This window comes from Canis lupus, chromosome 12 (assembly GCF_003254725.2).
Source record: "Canis lupus dingo isolate Sandy chromosome 12, ASM325472v2, whole genome shotgun sequence".
In the NCBI taxonomy this organism is placed as follows: Eukaryota; Metazoa; Chordata; class Mammalia; order Carnivora; family Canidae; genus Canis; species Canis lupus.
In genome coordinates, this window is record NC_064254.1 from 13317997 (window position 1) to 13343920 (window position 25924).

Sequence of the window (25924 nt, forward strand, 5' to 3'; positions counted from 1 at the left end):
GGGGCCCCAAAGGTATTTCCTATAAATTTGGGTGCCAAAGGAAATGGAAAATCCATCATCCTCAGACATTCAAGGACCAGTTCATGGTAATGATACCGTATCTTCCATTTTCCAGCTTTGGAGAAATTCAAGACTTTTGCTTTTAATTTTTATTGTATTCTAGTAAGGAAGGAAGGGGCTCAGAATCAAGTACTTAAAAATACGTAAGCCAGAATTAGGGAAATGGGCACCCAAGGGAAAGTCATTATTGGTGACACTAGGCAAACTTCCCACTCTAGTCACCTTTTCCACTTTGCTTTCTTCCACCTTTCAACTAATTCCACTCTTTTATTTTCCCCCTAATTATGCACTGTTCATGGCTGTGAGAGACTCAGACCTTGCTGAACTTCATTAACTAAATTGAAAGCTATGCCATGAAGCTGTGAACATATAATGTGGCACCTACCTAAAAATGGTTAAGGGTAAATTTCAGCAAGGCTTAAGTTTTATTACATTTTTACTTAGATTCTGACTGTAAGGCCATCGAAGGATTTCATCCTTTTGAAAACTCAATGGAGAAGTTGTCTCTTCGCCCTTGCCTCTCTTCCTTTCCCTACTCTCCTTCCACCCCCGCCCCCCCCCCCAAGAAACAGTATTCACAGGCATTAGATGGGAGTGAGGACGTTTAAAAAAAATTATGCTCTATTTGCCCATTCTTCAGTTTGGAAAACAGACTATTTTCACAGTAGGATAGCTATGGTAAATTCTCCATATTTTGTACCTTTTGGTGTTTTATTAAACAATGACTTGGCACATGAATAGTCTTGTTCTCCCATAAAATTAGTAGTGAATTTGCTACCTACATATTTGTCTTTGTGAGCTAACTTTCCAGCAAGGGCAGAAGGAAGATGCATTGAAGTAGCGTCTCACTCTGTAACAGTTTGTCTTTATGAGGTTCTATTCCACCACCTGGGTCAAAACAGTTATAAGCTGAACCTTTTATTTCTATTTATTTATTTTTTAAAAGATTTAATTTACTTATTTGAGAGAGAGCATGAGACTGAAGGTACCATTGGGGAGGGGCAGAGAGAGAGGGAGAAGCAGGTTCTCTGCTGAGCAGACATGGGGCTGGATCCCAGGACCCCGGGATCATGACCTGAGCTAAAGGCAGCTGCTTAACTAACTGGGCCATCCAGGGGCCCCTAAACCGAGCCTTTTAAATTGATGTCCTAGTGGATGTAGAAAGTATTTGATCTAATCACTGCCTTTTTCTTCTGGAGATTAAAAGAAATCCAGTTTTGTTTTTTTATGGTGATTATAAAAGCTAACATACTGTATTGATTGTGCCACTGTTCTAACCACTTTACGTGTATTAACACATTTGATTCTTACAGTAATCTATGAAGTGGGTGCTAGTAGGAAGGTTGTGTAATTTCTGCAGGGTCACTTAACTACTAAGTGGTGTAGTAGTGATGTGAACCTAAGTTGCTCCAGAGACCATGTTCTCCAACTGTGTATCATCCTGGCCTTGGAACCACTGATACCCTGGCCTTGGAAGCTCTAAAATCACCATAAGGAAACATGCATTCAATAAATGTTTACATGAAATAAACATATGCTAGGTGCTAACTCTATACCTAATGCTGGGCTGTGCACTGGAGATGAATAAATACTTATGCTATATTTGGGACTTGGAAATGCACATAGAACAATTTACAAAGGTGGGCTGCCTGGGTGACTCAGTCGGTTAAATGCCCAACTCTTGATTTGAGTTCAGGTCATGATCTCAGGTCATGTGATCAATCCCCGCATCTGGCTCTGCACTCAGAGGGGAGTCTGCTGGAGATTCTTGCTTTCTCTCTCTCCTCTCCCTCCCCCTTCTGGTGCACCCTCTCTCTCTAAATAAATGAATCTTTAAGAAAAAAAAAGAAAAAAGAAAGAAAATTAAAGGTAAAACAGAGGTGCCCCCCAAGTAGGAGAGTAAAAATGAATGCAGGGATGGTGATAACAAGCAGAAAAGAGAACTGGCTGGAATCAACTTTCCCAAAGCAAAATACACTGCATTATCATCTCTCTGTGGACTTTTGTAATCACCTGGCTGGTCTTCTTGCTTCTACTCTGGTCTGTAAGACACTCTTGTCACAGCAGACAGAATGCTCCTTTACCTACTTTGTAAAGAGGCATTCAGTAAATTAGGAAAAACTAATAATGAACAGTAGCTACCATGAATCAGTCTATTCCTCTATTGAACTCGGGTCTGGAGTGGGACAGCTTGGTGGGGTCAACATCACTAAATGGCTTCCCTCCGAAGAGGTTCCTCTCTCCCTGTCCCCATTTGCTCCTTCCTGCAGCCAGGGTCTTTTCTTTTCCTTATGCTTCTGTGGAGACAGCTCCAATCAGCTTTTGCCAGCCTCTCTTTGTGCTGTGTTCCTATCCCTGCACAAGACCAAAAGTGCACTGAAGCAAAAATGCAAGCATTTGAAACACATCTAAAATGTGATTTTACATATTATTCATTTAAAAGAGAAGTAGAAACTTATTTATCATTTAGATAATTCTTTTACCTTCTAAAGGGTTTCTAACGGAACCTGGAAACATGATAACTGTCTTCAAATACGTGAAGGTTTATCTCATGAAACAGGATTAGCTCTATCCCTGAAGTTCCAAGAAAACCCCCAGAGATAAAACACAATATTTCCTTATCTAATAGATAAAGACAGAAAGGAGGAAGCATAAAATATGTTCTTGATGGGGGCCATGTGAGAATGGAAACCACCATTGAGCTCATTCTTTCCCATTCAGTTCTGCAACTTGCAGTTCCTTGGTTATCAGAGAATAGTCTGACTCCAAGGAGGTGCTCATGTTTTCAGATTTCAAAGCTTATTAGGCTCTTTCTGGAGAGAAAGGTATTCCATCACATGGAATTGTATGTAAACCTACTACACTTTCTAGAGAGGGTCATGTAGCACTGCCCACTTAACTCTGAGCCCCCCTCTGCTCAGGTCTCTGCCACGGAGGAGGAGGTGCTGATGGGCTTGAGCCCCATCTCTTGGGCTGGCTGGCTTTGATTGGCAGAAGCTTCTACTGAGGCAGCAGTTTCTCATCTCCCTAGCTTTCTGGCCCATACTGTAACAGATAAGGGGTAGCAGACATTCTGTCTCTAGTGCACCCAGAAACAAATGCAAACTAATGCAAAACAGAATCAGAAGGCACAGTTTTTCTTCTTTTGCTCTCCTAATAAAACGGTCATCTTCATTCATAGAACGGTTTATTCCTATCTCACCACTACTCTTGCTGTGCCATCACAGGTACTGACATGAAACGTGCTGTATTTGACCTCTGGTCAATTCCAGTTTCTTAAATATTGCAGGGAATAAAAAGTTAATATACAGCAAAGGCTACTATGACAGAGATGGCATGGCGTGTGCATGATTTTGTAAGAATGTGCATGTAATGCAGACACATATCAGATACACACCTGTTAGATATGTGCTCACATTTTTTTTTTTCTATTTTGATTCAAGGACAGCTGTTAGGTATTCCCCTCTTCCTCTAAGCAGGGACATTTCTGACCATCTGAGGTGGCCAAGCATTTACACTACCATTATTCTTACTTAGTAACAAGATAAAAAAACTTCATACTGTCTGCCACTACGCCTACTCAAACTGATTGTCTTTTAATAGTTTCAATGAAAGTTGTGCAAGGAAATGATATTGTACAATCTCAGGTCTCCAGGGAAGGATATGGTCATTCCCAAGGGAGAGTGAGCCTTTGCTGAATCTGCTGCTTTATGAGTAAAACAGGAAGCTCGGGCCTCTTTTATTGTATCTTTTTTCATTTTTGAAAAGCCACCCAAATAGTTCCAAGTAGAGTCGAGGCAAAGTTATTAATGTCAAGAAGCCAAGATCTTTCTCCATGGTTTGCTGGATGAGGAAGGAAGAAAACTGTTTGTACTCAGCTGTCCTTTGCTGCTTCTGCTTGAGCCAAAGAAGCAGGAAAGAGAGGGATGAATAAGTGAAAAGAGATGATGTTTATCTCTGAGCAAAATCACAATGTTTTGCCCTCAGCCCCAGCAGACAGATGGGGTCACTGCATCTTTAAGACAGATAGCTCCTTCTGTGAGAGACAACACAGTAATTACAGTGCTTCTGCCAGAGAGAGCTCACACATGCAACCCATTATGGAAAATATAATTTCTTCTTCTTTAAGAAGACTCAAGATCATTAGACATGGTTTCTTCAACGCTAAAAAATCAGGCCAAAAAAATGAAAACAAACATTTTCAAGTATTTGCAACATAATGCCCGCGTATATTTATGGAAATATAGTAAAAGTGCCCTAAAATGTGGTTTGACGTTTCATGCTGCCCTGCTTTTCTATCTTTCCAATTCTCTAACATGTGTCCTCTTATCCTATATCACTTTAGTTTTACTGTATTTCAAATATTCGCAGAGCAGTAGTCACAGTGATTCCCAAATAGTTGGGCTTTCAGGGAGCTAATGAACCACAGGAAGCAGCCCAGAAGCTTGTTGTAAATTAAGCAAACTCCTTATAAATTAAACATGGTAACATATGAACACAAAGGTAGGGCATGACAACATGATATAACTTTTAAAAACAGCAATTAAATGTATAGCACTGCTTTCTCTAATGATGTGCTATGCTAATTTAAGGGTAAGGTGATGATTCCGTTGATTTAACAGTTTAACATGGAACTCATAAATGGGAATCAAATCAGTAATAAAGAAATTGTGGGGACTTCAGCATTTATGAGTATAGAATTAGGTATGTTATTATATGGAAGAAAGATATACATTTCAATCCAATCAATTTTCTCTGTCATAAACTAACCCAAGACATTTAGGCTCAAAAGTAAGCAGGCTTTTTAGAAATTCAAAGAAAATACATCCTTTCACTAAATATGTGGATTCTAAATAGGATATTAATTGGTAAATTATCTTTTTCATTTTTGTTTCATTTTATTGTTTACGTTTTGCTTCTTTCACAGATTTACCCTCTTATCTTGCTTTTTTTTGGGCAGATATTCTGAAAATATATAGAAATGTAAGACATTACTTATAATCCCCTTATCAAAAATAAAGTACTGTAATGGATGTCGAAGTTCCACTTTAGTAGGACGACAAAAGCAGAAAGAAAAACATATCCTCTGACTGTGCATGGGTTTGATGAAGGAAAGGGTTGCTCTATTAGGGGTAGCAGCCTCATCAGAAGGAATGTGTGTGCTGCAATCTTTTGCATTTCCTAGTTTACTCTGCTCTAGACCAAAACAATCCTCATCAATTAGGTTGATTTTTAATGTTCATGGTTAGCTCAGCATTAACTGGCTTTGTTTTTAAGATAAATTCCAGTAAATGGGTAATCCAGCTTCTATAGTCATATTACTATTGATACTGTTGTATAGTGTGATGAACAGATTTCCTTTAAGTCCTTTTTTTGTTGTTGTTCCGGAGCTCAGATTTTTTTAGTCTATTTTTCCTACCTAGAACCTTTGCTACCTATTGGTAAGCAGCTGTCAAGCTATCCAAATTGGCAACAGCAATACTCTCTTGATCATAGTGGTGGAAAATCATGTATGTTTCTGCTTTAGTGGCAACAGATGAAACCTTGCGGACATATGGGGTAACAAGCGCAGATCAGGAGGGAAGTCATAACTTCATATTTTTTCCCTGCTCCTGCCACAACTAACTACTTGCAGGTCTTGGAACACATCATGCTCTCTCTTCCTCGGGTCTCTATACTTTATACTCATGCTAATAATACTCATCTTCCTGGTCCTTTTTGCTTGACTGATTTCACTAGTCCTTTAGGTTTCAGTTTAGAAAATACTTCCTTCAAGAAGCCTTCCCTGATTGTTAAGATACAGTTAGGCTTCACCTATATGCGTCCAGAGCATCTGTTGACCTCATACCAGCAGTTACTACACTACACTGTAATTGCCATATACTTGCTTGTAAACTTTTTAGGGAAGGGAATACAGCTTATTTGGAAATTTGGTCATAGCACCTGGCACTCAGCTTGCCATATAGTCTCATGCCCACAATCACCTCTGGAACAAATGAGTAAGATGCTGATCATGATGACAATGCTAATAGTGGCTAAATTTACTGAGTGCTTATTGTGTGCTAAGCACTGTTCCAAGCCCTTTACATTTAACCTTCACAATAACCCTATAAGGCAGCTGCCATTACCATGTCTGTTTTATAGATGAAGAAACTGAGGCACAGAGAACCTTCGATACCTTTTGGAGTTTGCTTCATTTTGAAAATGGCTTGTCAATTTAGGTGAATTTAGTTTATAAGCTGTAAACTACAGTGGATTGAAGGGTAACTGCTAATTGATAACAGATCTGAATAATTATTAGGTTGAAACATACTAAAGTGTTGATATTCAATTGGTTTTGACTTACAAATACGGCAATTTCATCCATTTCAAGCTCGTATACTGAGTTCAGCTACAGCTCAGGCTTTATCCTTGTTGCCTACCCCATTCACCCACAGCTGGAAAACATACCATACTCCTACATATTGTCATGCTAAAGAGTGACAGGTACATGGATAGGGACCAGAGAAAGCATTTATGCATGGAATTCTTTTTAACTGTGTCAACAGAGCCTTGTTTCTATGGTTGGCTAAGACTTAATGATCTCTTTGCCATATATAACCCTTTTGTGAACAATGACATTGATTGTAATACGTTCTGCCTATGTAGACCACGTCTAGGGCCCCAAAAGAGGTAAAATCAGTAATAACATGTTTTTCCATAGTTTTAACTCATATATGATGACATAAAGCCAAAGGTAAAAGGAAAAAAGAATTTGGAGTTGAAAATGATTTAAATTTGCCAGTTCCCAGCACTTCTGGAACATTGCCAGGGTTAATTTGGATTGGGCCTTTCAGAGTCTGCACTGCTCTAACCTGATGTAGCCTAAAAAACATACTTGATATAAAGAGGTAAAAAAAAAAAAAAAAAAAAAAAATCCACCTAACTCAACACAACTGACAGTCTGTTCTCAGGATGCCTAGCCCCACACCAGAATGTTCTGTTTGTTTCATTCCAGAAGAGGGTGATACTGTGTCTCTTAGTGAAAGGTATTTGTGATGAGAATAACTTGTAGGCTCATCCAAAGCTACGGAAGGCAAAGGCTTACAGGAGGGAATAGGACTTGTTTGCAGGCTGGAAACATTTTTAGCATTCGCTGGAGATTTTTATTTCAAAATCTCCAAATTCAACAATTCTTCAGCCTCTGTAAACTTTCAGATGGAAAGCTCCAATATTTAGAGTAAATAATGTCTAAGCTTCCCCTTCCCAGCAAGTTTTCTTTTTCTCCCCTGTCATAAGAGTGTTATATCCTGGCAACTGAAATACAGAAGCCCTTTGTAGTAAAGCTATCATACTATACCCCTCAGAATGTGTTGCTAATGAGGTTATAGCTTACTAGAACCATAGAAGGGCATTGAAAGAAGAAAATACCCTGACAAATGTGTTGACCAAAGTATGCCAACAACTCTCCCATGGTCCTGTCCGAAATTCAAGGATTTACCAAAAAAAAAAAAAAAAAAAAAAAAAAAAAAAAGGTAAAAACGAACTTTAGTGTATGTGAAAAATCATAACATTGAAACATAAGTCCATTTATCTTTTAACTATTTTTCTAGTTCTCTTCCAAAATTTTACTGGTTATTAAAACATTGCTGTGTAAATACCAATGTTCTGCTTTATAACTCACCCCCTATTTCTTGTCCTTACAATATAATAATGTCATTGTTTGCTGTATCACACTTATTCTTAAAGTAATAGGACCTGATGTGAAGGACTTTAAATAGTACAGTGAGGAAGGGTTTCTGCCGAAACAGAGGAGATGGGGGAATCAAGAACAGAACAGGGAGTTCAGAAAGAATCTGAAGGGCTGCTCCCATTCTGAGAGTCCTTGAAAAGTGTATATACTACGATTTTTTCATCAAGCGAGGCAGTGTTCTTCATAAACATCCTCGTGTCCTCAAAGCAGGCTGTCCAAGACTGGACTGTCCACTGACAAGGTCAAGGGGAACATACTACCAGAATTTCAGTGAATCCATTTAAACTCCCAGATTGGGAGCTGAGCTGCAAATAAATTTCACTAACATACACTAATTAATAAGCTACATTTTCGTAGCAGATATCTTTTGCCCTGGTGAGTAAATGAGCCAAATGCCCACTTCTCTTTCGAGATATTCACAAGTGACTGCTTCATATAACCAACTATCTTGAGTCAGGACCACCAAAACCGAGGACTTATGGCAGTCTATAAACCATCAACACTCTCAAAGATAAGATACCACATGTGCTGTGATTAGAATCACAGACTGTAGGAGCTGGATGGGCCTTTGAGGTAACTTCAAATCTCATTGTACAGCTGAGCTTGAGTGACTTTTCCAAATGTTATTCAGCTAGATAATGGCTGGCCTGGGAGTAGAACTGGGTCTCTTGACTCTTATTCCACTGCTTTTGCCATTATAACAGGCTTCGGCCATGATATAGTAGTTAGACAAGGTCAGTAAACTGAGGCTCTGTCAAGATTTGATGGGGAGGGATTCCATTAACAAGAGGCCTTAACAGAAAACTCCTGAATCTAATTCCTAAAAATCCAAGTTGATGGATAACTTGGTACTCTCTCTGCATGAAAAGGCAAAGGGAACTGTATGAACTAGAATCCAATTTTAATGCATCTGTTTTTTTTTAAATGAATCTGTTAAAAAAATTGTGTAAAGATTAATTGGCAGGTACTAGATGTAAAAAATTTACTCTAACTTAGGCATTTTCTTTCTTCATCTCATATTGTACCTGTATAATAGCAATGAAGAATTTCTGTGGTGTGAAATAGTCAATTTTTCTCCAGTAATAGTATGTTATACTGGGAAAAAAAAAGCATTAAATTAGGAATCAAGAGACCTGGTTTTCTGTTCTGGGCTTTGCCATTAATTCATTGAGATACTCTAGTTTTGGGGGTCAGTTTCCAAGTCTGTAAACTGAAAGATTTATTTTTAAAAAGTGTGCTCAGAAAATCCCAAGAGGTTCCGTGAAGGTGTCCAAAGAGTTGACAAAAGGCACCAGGAGAAGAGCAGAGGGAGGTGATGCTAGGAAGTTCTGAGTTTTCCACCCCAACCTCAACTGGGCAGTTCTGCTTTGCTTTGATTTTGATATCAAGCTAATATGTAAGATTTTATTTGAAAAACAAGCTATGTGGTAAAGTTTCAAAAGCACCAAAAAGTTGAAAGTGCAAGATTATTCCAAGTCTGATACTCACTTGTCAGCTGAGAGGCCCTCAGTCAACACTCCACCAAGAGTAAGCTCTTAAACATCGTGTTCTCCACGTCTTAGCCTCCACCTCTTCTTTTCCTTCTGTCTCCAGGCATTCTGTACCATGTATTTCATGCTTTAATAATCTTGAATTATTGGCAATTTCCTGAACACGCAATTCTGTTCCTCCTTGTAACTCTACTTTTGCTCATGTTCCCTCTGCATCTCTTCCTTCCCTGCTTGACTAACTTCTTATCCTTCAAAATTCAGCTCATGCAATCCTTGTCCCATGAAGCCCTCAGGAACCCCAGTCTAGGTGAAGTAACCTCCACTTGCTCGCATTTTATCCTGTGAAGGACAACCACAGTAATTAAAACAGTATAATGAGATTATATAGTTCTCTACTATCTCTTTCACCTGGGCTGTGTCTTGTGGGAAATGCCTTTCCTCTTTCCTATTTGTTAAAATATTAGTGTCTGAAAGTTCAATAAAGACTTACCGAAAGAGGGAATAACTAAATTTTTTAAAAAAGCAAAACTTGAACCTGATCTAAAAAACTGATTTCAAAAATTCTGAAAAAAACCCTGATGATGCACAGTTTATTTCTTTAAAGCCTTATTCTCTTATTGTGCAAATCTTAATTCCAAGCTAAATTAGGAAATGATTCTTCTCAACAAGGATTTGACTGTATCATTTGATATCTGTTTATTATTGTGCAAAATGAAGGTTTAGCCAGAAAGAGCAATGCTCCATTTAAAAACTGTTTAAAAAAAAAAAGAAAAACTGAAAAATCATTGATCAAACAAAACAAAAAACAACCCCCCACACGATCTCCCCAAAGCAACAAAGTTAACTAGAGAAAGGGTCAGTATATGTGTCTGTGTTATGTCTTTCATCCATCTGTCACTAATTATTTATCAAGTGTCTGCTACTTCATCAAGACAGTGTGGTACTGGCACAAAAACAGACACATAGATCAATGGAACAGAAAAGAGAACCCAGAAGTGGACCCTGAACTTTATGGTCAACTAATATTCGATAAAGGAGGAAAGACTATCCATTGGAAGAAAGACAGTCTCTTCAATAAATGGTGCTGGAAAAATTGGACATCCACATGCAGAAGAATGAAACTAGACCACTCTCTTTCACCATACACAAAGATAAACTCAAAATGGATGAAAGATCTAAATGTGAGACAAGATTCCATCAAAATCCTAGAGGAGAACACAGGCAACACCCTTTTTGAACTCAGCCACAGTAACTTCTTGCAAGATACATCCATGAAGGCAAAAGAAACAAAAGCAAAAATGAACTATTGGGACTTCATCAAGATAAGAAGCTTTTGCACAGCGAAGGATACAGTCAACAAAACTAAGACAACCTACAGAATGGGAGAAGATATTTGCAAATGATGCATCAGATAAAGGGCTAGTGTCCAAGATCTATAAAGAACTTATTAAACTCAACAGCAAAGAAACAAACAATCCAATCATGAAATGGGCAAAAGACATGAAGAGAAATCTCACAGAGGAAGACATAGACATGGCCAACACGCACATGAGAAAATGCTCTGCATCACTGGCCATCAGGGAAATACAAATCAAAACCACAATGAGATACCACCTCACACCAGTGAGAATGGGGAAAATTAACAAGGCAGGAAACCACAAATGTTGGAGAGGATGCGGAGAAAAGGGAACCCTCTTACACTGTTGGTGGGGATGTGAACTGGTGCAGCCACTCTGGAAAACTGTGTGGAGGTTCCTCAAAGAGTTAAAAATAGACCTGCCCTACGACCCAGCAATTGCACTGCTGGGGATTTACCCCAAAGATGCAGATGCAGTGAAACGCCGGGACACCTGCACCCCGATGTTTCTAGCAGCAATGTCCACAATAGCCAAACTGTGGAAGGAGCCTCGGTGTCCATCGAAAGATGAATGGATAAAGAAGATGTGGTTTATGTATACAATGGAATATTACTCAGCCATTAGAAAAGACAAATACCCACCATTTGCTTCAACGTGGATGGAACTGGAGGGTATTATGCTGAGTGAAGTAAGTCAATCGGAGAAGGACAAACATTATATGTTCTCATTCATTTGGGGAATATAATTAATAGTGAAAGGGAATATAAGGGAAGGGAGAAGAAATGTGTGGGAAATATCAGAAAGGGAGACAGAACATAAAGACTCCTAACTCTGGGAAACGATCTAGGGGTGGTGGAAGGGGAGGAGGGCGGGGGGTGGGGGTGGATGGGTGACGGGCACTGAGGGGGCACTTGACGGGATGATCACTGGGTGTTATTCTGTATGTTGGTAAATTGAACACCAATAAAAATAAATTTATTATTAAAAAAAAAGTGTCTGCTACTTAACCAGCCATTCTCAGAGGTGCTGGGAATGCATCTGTGAGCAAAAGAGGCAAAGTCCATGCCCTTACACAATATCTTACATTGGGAGAAATATACAGCAAACACACAAATAAACAGTGCGGTATGGGGTGATGAGTGCTTTGAGAAGACAGCTGGGAAAAGGCAATGAGGACCATGGAGGGGATGGAGTTAGTGATACAGGTAAGGTGTCAGGGAAGGCCTGTCAGCTAAGGTAACACTGGACCAGAGAGACATCTAGGAAATGAGGGAGTAAGCCATGCAGATATATGTAAAAAAAAAAAAAAAAAAAAAGCAAAAGAAGTAGAGAGACCTGAAAGTGGAAAGGCCCTGAGGTAAGAGCCTAGGTGGAGTATGTGAGGTCCAGGACAAAGACCAGCGTGGTTGTAGCAGAATGAACAAGAGGGTGGGACTGAGAGATGAGTTTGGAGAGGTTGTCAAGACCAAGTAGAACATTAGATGTAAAGATCTAGAGTATATCATACATGAGAAGTAGTATGTTCTCCAACCTTCTGAAGAGTTCTGCTATCAAAGTAATAGGAACAGTAAGCTGAACTGTTGAGGACAGGATTCAGGATGGGGGAGACCTGAATCTATTAACATTCAGAGAGGAGAAGAGCAGAGTGACAAAGCCACGATGACTTCTTTAGAAACAGGTCGAAATGAGGAGAAAGAAGTGAACCCTAGACATTTTGAGGTGGAGAAAAAAATAATTCAGAAAGCCTATATTGGCTGCAGATTTTTTTTTTTTTTTTAAAGCAAAGCAGACCATCTACTTGAGAGTCACAGAGCAAAACTGGGGGCTTGAAAGAGGTTAATTGTTTGGGTAGAGTTCCTATGGTGATGCTACTGAACATACTCCCTCAAATTTTCTTACTTCCCCACTTCCTGGCTTGAAAGGGAGAGGACAAGAAAGGTCATCTTTCTTGCATGAATTGTGTTTTACTGTTCAATTGGGGGAGTGGTAAGAATGCAAAGATTAAAAATGATGACAGCAAAAGGTTCTAGAAAGAGTCAAATGAGGCTCAGTCTTTCTCTGGACCAGCTGGGGTGACAACTCCTTTTCTTATCCAGGGGCTGCCCCCATCAAGACCTGAAGCCATTCGCTTAACTTCTGTCCTAGAGAAAGCTCTGGCTACATATATTTATTATTCCCCACAGCCTTCAATGGATGCTTGGGTGAAAGTTCTAAATTATTCTTCAGCTGGTAAAACAGTAGCTCACAGTAAGACAAGCAGGAAGGAGTGACCAAAAGCAGTATAAACAAATCATAACCAGGGGCTGTTCTTAAGTCAGAGGAACAGTACACGTGGTTAAGAGCTCCTGAGTTATAGAGATTACCCAAGCCCTAGATATTCTTGGATATTATGAAGAGGAGAGTGAAAGGAACTATTGCCACTGTACTTTACCTGCAGTTGTTATGTTAGTAACAATTGGAAAAAAGTATCCTATTTCTCCAGTGAAATGAACTAAAAATAAGCACTATAATTCCTGAAATTTGGGCCATAGATAATTAAATCTTCAAAGAACTTTGCAGATAGTTGCTTATACAAGAAGATGCAATTTATTAGTGAGATGCATGTCATAATAGAGGGCTAATAAATCGTCAATCTTCAATTCAGAATAATTTAAAGATCTACTACAAGCATGATTCACTAACATTTAAGGAAGAATCAACTAGTTGGAATTCCAACTTCTCTTGCTGTCTCTTCCAGCAAGTTCTCGCTCTTTTTTTTAAGCAGTAATAAGCAATCCCACTCAAAATGCTGATTTACAATCATAGCCTGCATGTGTAAGCCCATAACAAACGTGCATGACACATGGTAGGATCTCACTGGTTCACACCCCTGTGAAAACCACAACCCCCTAACCCCCAGCTTTCAATAAAGCGAAGGCCTCTTTACCTAAGTGCACATTAGCTGCTGGCTTAGTCGGGTGGTATGACATGGCTGCCTCCCCAGTGGGCAAGCACACCACAGCAAGGCACTCATTAAACTATAGAGTTTCATTCCAGTAACCGTTCAAATACATTCTTCATTGTACCAGAAAGTATGTTTGTTTGATGCTGGAACTTTGATTCTCCCCCTGCCATTCTCCCCCCATACCCTCTCATCCCCTCACCCCTGTTTTGGTATTTGTTCCCATGCTAACATATTCACAAAAATTTGGTAATTCTCAATGGGTCTCTTGGTCATTAGTGCAAATTAGTGAGGTTTTACTGAATATGGTCAGATTTGATTTGCCAAGTTCTTTTCCCGTTAAGGTTTTAAACCCATGTGTATTTCAAGGGAAATCTAATTTGTAGGTTTCGGATTCATTTACACTCAACTCACAAACGTGGTTCTGTGAGTGCCTCCATAGCTGGTGTACAAGAAGCCACAGGAGCTGGTTTCCCTTCCTTTTAACAAGTTCTTGTTAGAATGTTTGCTTTGAAGTAGGTATTTGGACCGTGCTGGAAGCAAATAGAACTAAACCCCAGGAAAATGTAAAGTAAAATTTAAAAACCAAGTTCAAAACAGTTTTCCTTGCCCCCACAATTATACTTTTTAAAGAAAAAACTCCAAGCATGGAACCATCCACTTTAGCCTTTGAAGGATGATGTCACCCGCCTGCCTGGCCTAGATGAGTCTGCGTCTCATCATGCTTTTGTCTTGCAGGGTGACAAGAAAGTCATTTGGGAGAGGAGGCTTTGTCTGCTTGGCCCCTGAGCTGTGCGCTTTGTCATTCTTCTGACTTTGTTCAGCTGCTGGGCCACCCACCATTCCTGCCAGGTCTTTACTGTTGGGATTCTTTTTGGTTCCTTTCTGTCCATGGCTGGTCCCATACTGACTGATTCCTGCCTCTTGCTTAGCACTGCCCGTGTTCTTGCCTGTTACCACGGTACCCACTTCTTGCATTTCCTGATGTTCGCTCCAACTTCCTGAAAAGATGGATTATTACCTAGTCATAGATTCCCTATGCTGCTTTTTAGCTGAGGTCCACAACCACACCCCAATGGTCATAATCTTGGACCCTTGTGCTTTTTCCTCCAGGCTGGGCTTCTGGGATGACGATTTCTTTGGACTCTATGCTGGCGCAGATGGCCCTGCTGCTGATTCTGGCTCCCCTCTGTCACTCTGGGTGGCTCTGAGTAAAAGGGGCAAATCTCATTGACATTTCTATCACCCATTCTCACAGTGAAGCCGTCAACAGTAGTATGGGAGTATTGGTGAGACTTTGTGTCCCTGTGGATGGCGGAACCGTGCTTGGAAAGGCAGGCCATCTCTAGCAGCACCAGCTCTTGTCCAAACACTGAAAGTAAGCAGTTCTCAATGCTGAGAATACATTAGTTTGTCTTTTTTTTCCCTTCCAGAGTGCCTGCTTGGAAAGACAAACAGCATATCACACCCCAAGGACTGGCAATACCAAAAAAGCCCTTCTTTATCAACTGCTGCCTATACAAACAATGCCTTCCAATGCTTGGGAGTTCACTTCAAGTGACTTTGGAGAAAAATAGCCATGGACGCTCAAATGCTGGCATGACTCATTAAGACAGTGGTGAACTCTGAGCAGAGAACAAAGAGCTGAGATATAAACCACTAAGAGCAACTAAGGCTCCAGTGGATTCAGACTGACTTTAAATTGCAACTGTTTTGAGAAATCTAAGATAATTCAGGGACTAGCAAAAGAGACACATTGACAAGTACTCCTAATATGCTCAATGTTAGTGTGACTATATATATAAATACAAATATATATATAAAATATGTAGCTATATTATATAATTACATTTTATATATTACATATAGAAGGACAAAGAAATCTAAACCAGTTGTGCACATCTACTCATCAGAAAACACATTTCTGACCTGCCTGGAATCTTCTAACACTTTTAGAGAGAGTTGTACATGATCCTTTAGAAGATCTAGCATAATTATCTCATAACCAGCACTTTAAGGTGCCCCTAGAAAAGGACCTCTGATTGCTAAGGATAGTGATTCATTCATTTTCACTCATCCAGGAATCTTTAACAACCATACGTCAGGAACCAAGTGAAATTCCCTTCAGGGAGCGGAAGAAGAATTTCTGAGGATGACAGCAGAAAGCTGAAACATCTTTTCTTCCATTTCCCTGCCCTCAAACTTGCAAAGCAAAAAAGGTAGAGAGCAAATCATTCATATATGTATGTACAAAGTACTCAAATGCCTATCACAAGTCTTTTCCTAATCACTTGCCAAATCTGTCTTCTTAAAAAATTTTTACTTATTCATTTATTTTTGAGAAAGAGAGAAAGAGAGAGAGTGAATAGGGGCAGAAGGAGAGAGAGAATCTCAAGCAGGCTTCATGCTCAGCAGCATGGAGCCTGATGTGGACTTGGATCTCATGACCCTGAGATCATGACCTGAACCAAAATCGAGAGTCAGATGCTCAACTCACTGAGCCACCCACATGTCCCTTTTTCTTCTTCATCTTTTTAAAAAAGATCCCAGTATTTCATCTCCCCCTTTCACTTTCTAGCTCTGTTCTTTTTAGTGATTTAAAAAATAGTCCTTTTAACAACTAGTATTAAGTTATAAATGGTTCCTACTAATGGAACTGTGTCCGCTTCTCATAACTCTTTCTAGTACTATGCATATAGAACATAGCAAGTTTTAAAATGGTGATCTTAAAGAAGAAAGACTGAACTTTAGTCTAATGCTTAAGTATTGATGTCTGCAATTTACTTTGAAAGGCATAAAAAAAAAAAACCCGATAGTTGATGGCTGAATGAGGATGGACAGATGTGCAACAAAACAAGAATAAAATATTAAGTATTGATACAGATAGTGAATATATGGGTATTTATTATAAACTTCTATCAACTTTTCTATATACCTGTGTGTTTTATGTTACAAAGTTTCCATAATAAAATATTGGGGAAAAGTTTCATCAAGCTACTACTTCCATTTCTATTTCTTTTATACATTTGTTGATAGTGTATTTATTACTTATTTCTCTAACTGACTTTGGAAGCTCATAGAACTTTAGGTTTTTGATTCTTAACCTAAAAAGGAGGGAAGTCAGTAAAACCCACTTGGAACAAAGAGAAGATCTAGAGCGAAATATCTAGGGGAGCCACTCTTTTCTTCGAAATTTCATCTGTTGAAGCTCCCCACATGACTGGCTTTGGGGAATAGGGTTTTTAGGAGATAATTAAGCTTTTATGAGATCGCAAGGGTAAGGTCCTAATGTGATAGGACCCATAGCTTTAGAAGAGGGAGAGAAAGACCTCTCTCTCTCTCTCTTTCTCCATGCTCTTCCACTGAGGAAAGACCACATGGGGAGAGAGCAAATGGCTTTCACCGGGAACCAAGTTGGGCAGCCCCCAGATCGGACTTTAAACCTCTAGAACTATGAGAAGATAAATGTGTGTTGCCACTCAGTCTGTGGTATTTCATGATGGCAGCCCAAGCTGATGAATACAAAATCTGGAAGTTAAACATCTGTGGGTATTTAGGTAGTCTGCATGCAAATAATACACAGGGAAAAGAAGATGTGAATCAGTACATTAAGAGTTAGAATGATGAGGAATGTTAGAGCTCAAAGGGGTTTTAGCGACCATATCGTCAAAACTCTCATTTTACAGATGAGCAAACAGAAGCTCGCAGGGGTCAAGTGATTTGTCTGAGGTCCTTCAGAGAGATTAGTGGCACAGCCAAGGACTTTCAAGCCCAAGCCTCTTGATTTCTGCTCTTTCACCACACCACACAGCTTCATTAAATCAAACTCCTTGAGCCAAGTGTTAGCAGCCAAATATCTAATTTCTTTCCTTTTACTGAAATCTCTTTGAAGATTTCAGCTCCATTTTTCTGATTCTGTACTTTTCTCTCTACTCTTTTTTTTTAAATCACAAATCAATTTACCCATACAGGATAAAAACTAAACCAGAGTCTTCTGAACAAATACACAATGTGTGTAAATATATAAAAGGGTAAGTATAAACACAAAAACCTACACTTAAATTTGGAGAGTGTTAACTCAATTATTCATTTTGGTGTGCAGGCCTAAAGATAGCATATGTACACATAGAAGGCATCTTTCTTCCTAATAGTTGCCTATTATAACATATAAAGGCATTCTAGAAAAATAATAAAAATGTATTTGTTTTCCAAATTAATCATTTATAGTCCAATTTAGCACAGTATTACATCTTTATAACATTTAAAATATCCATTTTGATAAAACATTCTCATAAATAGACCAAGAAAACCAGGTTAATAAGCTGGTGTGTTTTATAGGGCAATAAAATAATACATTTTTATAACATTTAAAAATAATATAAAATATAAAAATTGAATATCATAATTGAACTTTATTTTGTTAAAAAAAAGTGTCCTTATAGAACATTTTATTTAACTTTTCCACTAGGTAAACTTAGAGTATATGAAGGTAAATATTCTTAATGATGTTGATACAGTGGAAATGTGCCAGTGACATCCAGAAATGGTAATAATCTACTACCACCAGTCAATATTTAAACATTTTTCTTTAACATTTAATTTTCTGCATCAGTTTAGTTTCATTCTACATAGCCACTGAGGAGCCACAAGACAATCTATTCCATAATTTTTCTTTTTATGTCAATAGTAGCTTGAATCTACAACTGTATGGTGTGTTAGTAAAATAATGTCATTGGTTTGTCACCACTGAGTCTTTTCAAAAGAATGTTTTGCAATCTCTAAAGATAATTGCTAGAGAATAATTTAAAAATATTTTGAATGAAGGCAGCACTGTTTAGAACTTTAGAGACACTCAAGGACATTTTATTTTGAAATACACCACCTCTGAGAAATAATGTCTTGTTATATTTGAAAACAAAACAAGCAATAAGAACAATAAAAGTAATCAGATTACTTTCTAGTTTTACCTAGCTTTTTAAATGGCTAAAATGTTGTTTGCACTATCCATGGCCCATTGATATCCCAATGTAATAACTGCACTGGTGACAATGAGATTTCACTTAACCAAAGCAGAATCACAATTAATGGAAAAGATTGGAGAATTGAAGAGCAGAGAATCTATTTTATTTATTTTTTAAAGATTTATTTATTTGAGAGAAAGATGTGTGTGCACGCTGTGGGGAAGGGTCAGAGGGAGAAAGAGAATCTCAGGCAGAGTCCCAGCTGAGCATGAAGCCTGATGATGGGGTAGGTGGTGGGTGGGAGACTCCATCTCATGACCCTGAGAACACGACCTGAGCCCAAACCAAGAATCGGACACTTAACTCACTGCGCCACCCAGGCGCTCCCAGAGAATCTATTTTAAATCCAAACTATTATTTACTGCTTCAATAGGCTGTACAGTTTACAATGATATTCGTTCTCATTCTCTGAGTAAGTGAGAAGCATGGAGACATGAGTAGAAGGCAGAGTAAAATGAGTGATTCCCTTATAGGAAGTATCAGCTGAACTGAGGTAGCCACAAGAGTGCTTGGGAGCTAAGTAGAATTCTCTTCAACCCTCCTCGGCGGTGATGGCCTGGTGGTACTTGGTTTTGAAGGAAGCATTGCTCTATGTCCCACGGACATTCAGAATGCTGGGGACAGGTAATATCCCATCTCCTCATTTCTTTCCTTTTCTTTAAAACAAACTGGAGGACTGTGACTGGGGGTCTAGCTGTTTAGATGCTTTGATAATCAACTATATATTTCAAAAGTAGATAAGTAACAAGGTTTGAAAGATGTATGTGCAAATAATGTGGTTCAATATTAGGAATTCAATTAGGAATTAGGAATTCAAGTTCCAGTTCTACTATCTTAGAAAACATCATAAGCTTTCATGAATCTCAGTTTCCTCTTCTAAGTCATCATTTGCATTGCTAACATACAGAGTGCTTACCATATTCCAGGCACTGTTTGAAAGGCTTTATGTATTTGAACTCATTTAATCCTTAGCAAGCCCATGAGAAGGCACTATGATTAGTCACATTTTCTACCGGAGGAAATTGAATCATAGAGAGGTTAAGAAACTCACCCAAAGATAAAGCTTACTCCTTAGGGTTGTTGTGAGATCAAATACAAAATCAATGAGATGATTAGTGATGGAAAGGATCTTTAAGATCATCTAGTCTTAAACTCTGACTGCAAATATGAGGCATCCAAGGTTTGTGAAGGATCTGGTTAACTGAAGACACTGAACCTCTCTTCTAGATCTTATTCTAGAGGTCTTTCAAAAGAGCCTTGTTCCTATTCTGCTTTTCTTTAATTAAGTTTCATATATTTTTTCACATATATGTATAAAATTCCTGTAGGGTAGAAAAGTGGGAAAGAATGGTCTTCCTCACTTTTTATAAAATAGGTTAGAAAATTTCAGGATACCTCAAAGTCAGCATGTAGTACAGCTGGACAGAAAGTCAAGGCCAACTGCATGGCAGTGGTAATGATGGCATGATTAGAATGGCTATAAAATAGTGTCATCACATCCTGATTCTCTTTAGAACATGGTGCTAGAGCATCTTTTTTTTTTTTCCTTTTTCAAGATTTTATTTATTTATGAGAGCAAGAAAGAGAGAGAGGGCACATGTGTGCACCAGCAGGGGGAGGGGGAGACAGAGAGAGAATCTCAAGCAGATTCTGCTGAGTGTGGAGCCCAATGAGGGGCTCAATCTCAGTACCCTGAGATCATCACCTGAGCTGAAATCAAGAGTTGAATGCTTAACCACCCAGATGCTCCTGCGTGAATACATCTTATGCACATTATCACATTTAATGCTAAATCTACCTTTGAGTAGACAAAACGTTATTAGTTTTCAAGTCAGAGAATGGCTGAGTCTGAGATTTAAGAAATGCAGACTTTCTGGAGTCAAGATTCCAAATCCCCATTGTATTGAGTCAGCCCAAGGTCCTATAAGATGATAAAGCAAAGGCCAGGCAGATTAGTTAGTGTGGGGTTGGGCTAGACGTCGAGAACGGGGCCCTTCTCTCTACCAAAAGGATATACACAGGCCCCTCAGTACTTTTTGAAAGAGCAGGGATTACCTTAACTCTTTCAGCAGAGTCTCAGGTTTATTTGCCAAAATGGATTTTTGAAAACAATGGCTGAATTACCCTACAGTCCATTAGTCATCCTACTGAAATCTAATGTTAGAAAAATGTTCGCATAAGATTTCGTGGTGGGAAAAAAAACTAACTGCGTTCAGCAGTTTTTGGCTGTGGTCCTTTACTCAACAGAAATTTCCTCCTTCAAAAAATAAAAAGAAATTTCCTCCTTCAAAATCATCAGTTATTGAATGTAAGATAGCTTCATCTTCAGCATTTGTACTTATGGAGAAGAGATGAAGCTCCTGACTGCACTGTGTTTTTTAGTTGAGCCCCAATTGCTCTTTTCCTAAAGACTATATCCTGCTTAAGCTGCTGTGCTTCCCAGTTTCTCGGCTGGTCCTTGATAATTCTTGTCCCCTAGTGCTCATGACCTGGGTAGCTCCCTCCCAACTCCAAATCAGGATTGGTGGAAGTAACAGGTGACTTCTGGGGCTGGTTCACAGAAGACACTGTGGTTCTGAACTTGCTCTCTTGGGCGGCTTGTTCTGGAATAAACCAGTTGCCATGCAATGAGAACACATCTGCAGTCCCCACAGACAACTGAAGTCCCTAGCCAATGGCACACACTCAATGCACCTTAGAAGTGCATTGTTCAGCTTCAGTGATCCCCTGGGTGAACATGTGACTGTAACCATCATGGAAAGTATAAGCCCGAGCTGCTCAATCATGCTGCTTCCAAGATTCCTGGCCCACAGCAATCATGAGGTAATAAATTATTACCATTGTTTTAAGACACTATGTTCTGGGGTTATTTGTTACAGATATAATAGATATGATATAACAGACTAAGAATAATGCTGCCAACGTTGAGAGCATGTAACAGCTTACTGTGATTCTCTTATAATCCATAAACCATCATCATTCCATTACTTACTACAGACTACATACTATTACTAAAGATCACAGTTGGCCCAAGGGCCAGCAGTTAAATCTCTGTATTCTGACTTTCATTGGTTGTTATGGCATGATTGTTTTGAGAGGTGATGTTTTCCAAGCTGCTGATAAATACAACAAGGCTGTCTCTATTTCCCTATGCTGACTTTATCGACTTGCAAAATGTCCAATTTGATGAAATTAGTGGTAATATATGTTTAATAAATTTCTCCAATGTTAAGTTAAAAAAATTCTTGCTTCATTTACTTTTAGAAGATACATTTTGATGTGGCTCCAACTATGGTGGAGGAGCTGTGGAGGGCCCAAAGAACACAGAGAATCTGAAAGAGTCACAAGAAACAAATGTCTCCACTGACATCCATTGCAGTGACTTTCCAAAGGAAGACATTTTTTTTTTAAAAAGATTTTATTTATTCATTCATGAGAGACACACAGAGAGAGAGTAAGAGGCAGAGACACAGGCAGAGGGAGAAGCAGGCTCCATGCAGGGAGCCCGATGTGGGACTCGATCCTGGGTCTCCAGGGTCACGCCCTGAGCTGAAGGTGGCACTAAACTGCTGAGCGACCCAGGCTGCCCCAAAGGAAGACATTTTAACAACTACCCATGTGTCCAAAAGTCTTCCAACCAGGCAGAAATGTAGCAAGATTTTCAGACAGATAAATTTAAAAGCAAGGGCACTAGGCACTAGATCTCAATTCTAAACAGAGAAGAAATGCTTCATGTGAATTCATGGAACTTGCCTGCTGCCAAAAGTTTGATATGTCACACTGATACTATGGGGAAAGTATTTAAGGGGACTGTCAACCATGCGATCCTGCTTCCTAAATTAGACTCATTCTGTAGGAAAGGAAAGTTCCCTCACACTCCAGAAAGTTTTCACAACAAGCCAACTCTGTGCCCAAGACTATGCAAAGAATTGCAGAAAGGTAGATTTATATAACTCCTGATATATTAGATACCAACATACTAAAATACCTGAGTGAAAAGTTAAAACCACTACTCAGGTATTTGGTTAATAGAATTTCCCACTGGCTCTCCCTTACTTTGAGTTAATATTAAAAAAAATATTTAAATAAGTTGCACTTGAAATTGGTTTAAAAACTCCAAACTACAGCAAAGAATAAAATTAAAGAGTAAACCTCCCTCTTACGGCTGAACTCATTCATCAACAACCACTTTTAGCAGTTTCATATGCGTCCTGCGAGATAATTCCATGCATATACAAGCATGCACAGTCATAAACACATATATGTGTATAGATATACACATACTGAGTTTCCTTGATTACCCTTCTTGATATAAATGATAACACAATATAAATTTCTGTTGTTCCATATCTTAGTAGGGTTTTTGGTTGTTTTGGTTACCAATGTATTTTGCATATTACTTTTTTTTATCTTTATCATATATTAAATTTGCCATCTATAATTGGGTATAATTCTGGTCTTTGTAGGCTGCTCAATCAATCTAATTATATAGCAACACCAAACTCTGAGTTACTATAGCTCTGTAATATGTTTTAATATCAGGCCTGCCTAACTAATACTCCCTCTCACTGTTTATACTTTTTTGAGAATTCTCCTGGCTCTTCTTACATATTTGATTTTCTAGAAGAACGTAAAGATTGGCTACTTAGTCCTTACCCCCCACCTCAAGTTTCAGCTTTTAAAGATTGGAGTCAGGGATGCCTGGGAAGCTCAGGGGTTGAGCATCTGCCTTTGGCTCAGGAGGTGATCCCAGGATCCAGGATTGAGTCCCACATCAGGCTCCCTGCGAGGAGCCTGCTTCTTTCTCTGCCTATGTCTCTGCCCCTCTCTCTCTCTTTGTGTCTCATGAATAAATAAATCTTTAAAAAAATAAAAAAAATTGGAGTCAAAAGTGATGTATCTTGGTTTTCGTTTCACAAATCCCACACAGTAGGTACTCAGGTCCAGTCTTCCCATATACTGGGCTGATATATACACCATTACTTTAAACTTTACCTAGAATTTTTACTATGTGTGAATATTCACTTTTGTCATGCTCTTTGATTTTTTTTTTTTTTTAAAGCAGACACTCAACCACTGAGCCACTCAGGTGTACCTCCTTTGATATTCTTGACCACATGGGGACTAAGCAGGACATTTATTAGGGCTCTCACATTTGAGATGGAGATAGGCTCATGGACAGGTCCTCCCAACTGGGACCAGAGGGCAAGGGCTCTGACACTTGGCTCAGGCCTCTTCCCCACCATACCAAAGGCAGAGAGCACTCTGAGTCTCCCAGAAATATTTTAAAAACAAAGAAGGTTTTATTGCAATGCTGCATTTTAGAAATGCTGGCAAACTGTCAAATTATTATACTTTTAATGAATTTCAAAACTTACAGTGTAAGTTACTGGTAAGGATACAGTAAAATCTGAACTCTCACCAATTGCTGATGGGGGAGTAAACTGGCACAGTCCCTTTAGAAAGCTTTTGGGCAATGCATACCAAAGGTCTTAAAGTGTTTTAGAGGAAGAAGGAAACTGCTACTAGGATTTCTGGGCAGCCTTCGCTTCCCTCCGCTCCTTTGCTCTGGCTGGGCCTGCTTCCTCACTATCTTTTGAGCCTGTGAGCATGCTCATCTCTGCCTGTCTGCACTCCCCTTCTCTCTCTCCCCCTAAACCCTGAACCTGGGGCTGACAAGGCCTCACTGTGACCCCCTTCTCCTAAAATACCCCCTTCCCCCCATTTCCCAGCCTTCTGCATCAGCTTCCAATTTCCACATGCCATTCCTCCTTTCTCAGTCTGGTGGCTTTTCCCACCTTCTCTGCCACACACCCTGCTGGAGACAACAGTTTACTTCTTAAAGGTTATATTTCAAAATTAATAAATACTGCTAAAAACTGAAACTTTTCAAGCAAATCATATCCCCTCACCCATCCCATGGAATTTAAGTAACTTTTCCAGAAACAACAACAAAAGAAATAAGAGATTCATTGAAATGGTTCTCTTAGAATAATACACCTTGATTTATAATAACCAGAAAAATATACTCTGTAGAAATGAGTTTTAAGACTGAAACTTCCCCATAATTAGGCAAATGTTCTCATTTCTTATTTGAATTTTCCTTTGATTTAGAGAAACTATCTTTCTTAAATTAAAAAAAAAATCAACTACTGTTATGGTGAAATAGCCCAGCTTAGATATATATATATATATTTTTTTTTGGTTAAGTTTTTGCAATATTATTGGTAACAAACAATACTTCATATCAAGTCACTGTGGGGAGCACAATTTAAAATTGATTTCATTTTCCCCCAATGACCTTGGTTTATTCTTCATTTGAGAAATTTCTGCTGTTCCTATTCTTTTTAGTTCATTTTGTCTCTTCCCAAAATTAAATCTTAATCACCTTAACTGTGGCTAGCATCCCCACCATGTATTTGACAGTGGTTACAAGGGCAAATTTGCTATCTATTTCAGCAAGATGTTTTTTCTTTGGGCAGATCCAGAAAATATCATAAATAACCCTCAAATTGTTTCAAAGGATGTCATCACTATTGGCAGAGCTGTGACCACAACTTCTAGTAACAAACTCAAAAGATGATGCATTGCTCAAAGCACAAAGCACAAAAAATACCTCTGGAATTTTTGCCGAAATCTCAGCATGTATACCTTTTCCTTTGCCAACGTGAATACTCTTAGGATAGTTTTGCCCTTGAGATACTTTTAAATGACTTAAATAATGCTAAAATGTTTACGTTTTGGGGAAAATTTAATGCAATCCTATTAAATATGTTTATAAAAAATAAATTTTCACAATTCTAATGTTTAATGTCGATCTAGTTGCCGATATAAAGAATGACTCTTACTCTTTGTGCACTTTTCACCTACACATATACAACTTTACAAGTAATAGGAATTGGCAACTCATATTCAGCTACCATGTGCAACTGTTTGTGGGCACTGTGTTCATTTGTGAGTATATCTGGAACCTTCACTGAGAATAAGAAGAAAAGGATTTGATGAGTTAATTTGCCCTTGTCTTGCTTAAAAGCTTCTCTAGCTCAAATCCTCCCCTCTATTCTACTCAGGCAGTGACCATCTAAGACTTTGGAGGCAGCACAATCCACAGACCTCTACGGCATTACCTCTACGGCATTCAACAACAAGTGCCTTCTTTGGAGGTTGGGGGGAGTGTAGAATAGATATAAAATTTATATACAAAATATATACAAAACTTTTGCAGTTTTAACCATTAAAAATAGGTCATTAATTACATTCACAATATTGTACAACTGTCTTTCCAAAAAAAATTTAAGCATTTCAAACAAATGCTCTACATC

General features: G+C 38.8%; 1 protein-coding gene across 7 annotated transcripts in view; it reads right to left on the reverse strand.

The window, feature by feature from the left end:
* The window catches only part of SUPT3H (SPT3 homolog, SAGA and STAGA complex component), a 605022-nt gene that overhangs the window by 110950 nt on the left and 468148 nt on the right, over positions 1 to 25924 (reverse strand). For 2 of the 7 annotated variants that reach the window (XR_007401139.1, XR_007401140.1), the window contains exon 12: positions 9281 to 9621. The exons of the other annotated variants lie outside the window; for them this stretch is intronic. The gene's annotated coding sequence lies outside the window, so the exon portion shown is untranslated. The remainder of the gene's footprint in view (positions 1 to 9280; positions 9622 to 25924) is intronic. 7 annotated transcript variants of the gene reach the window in all.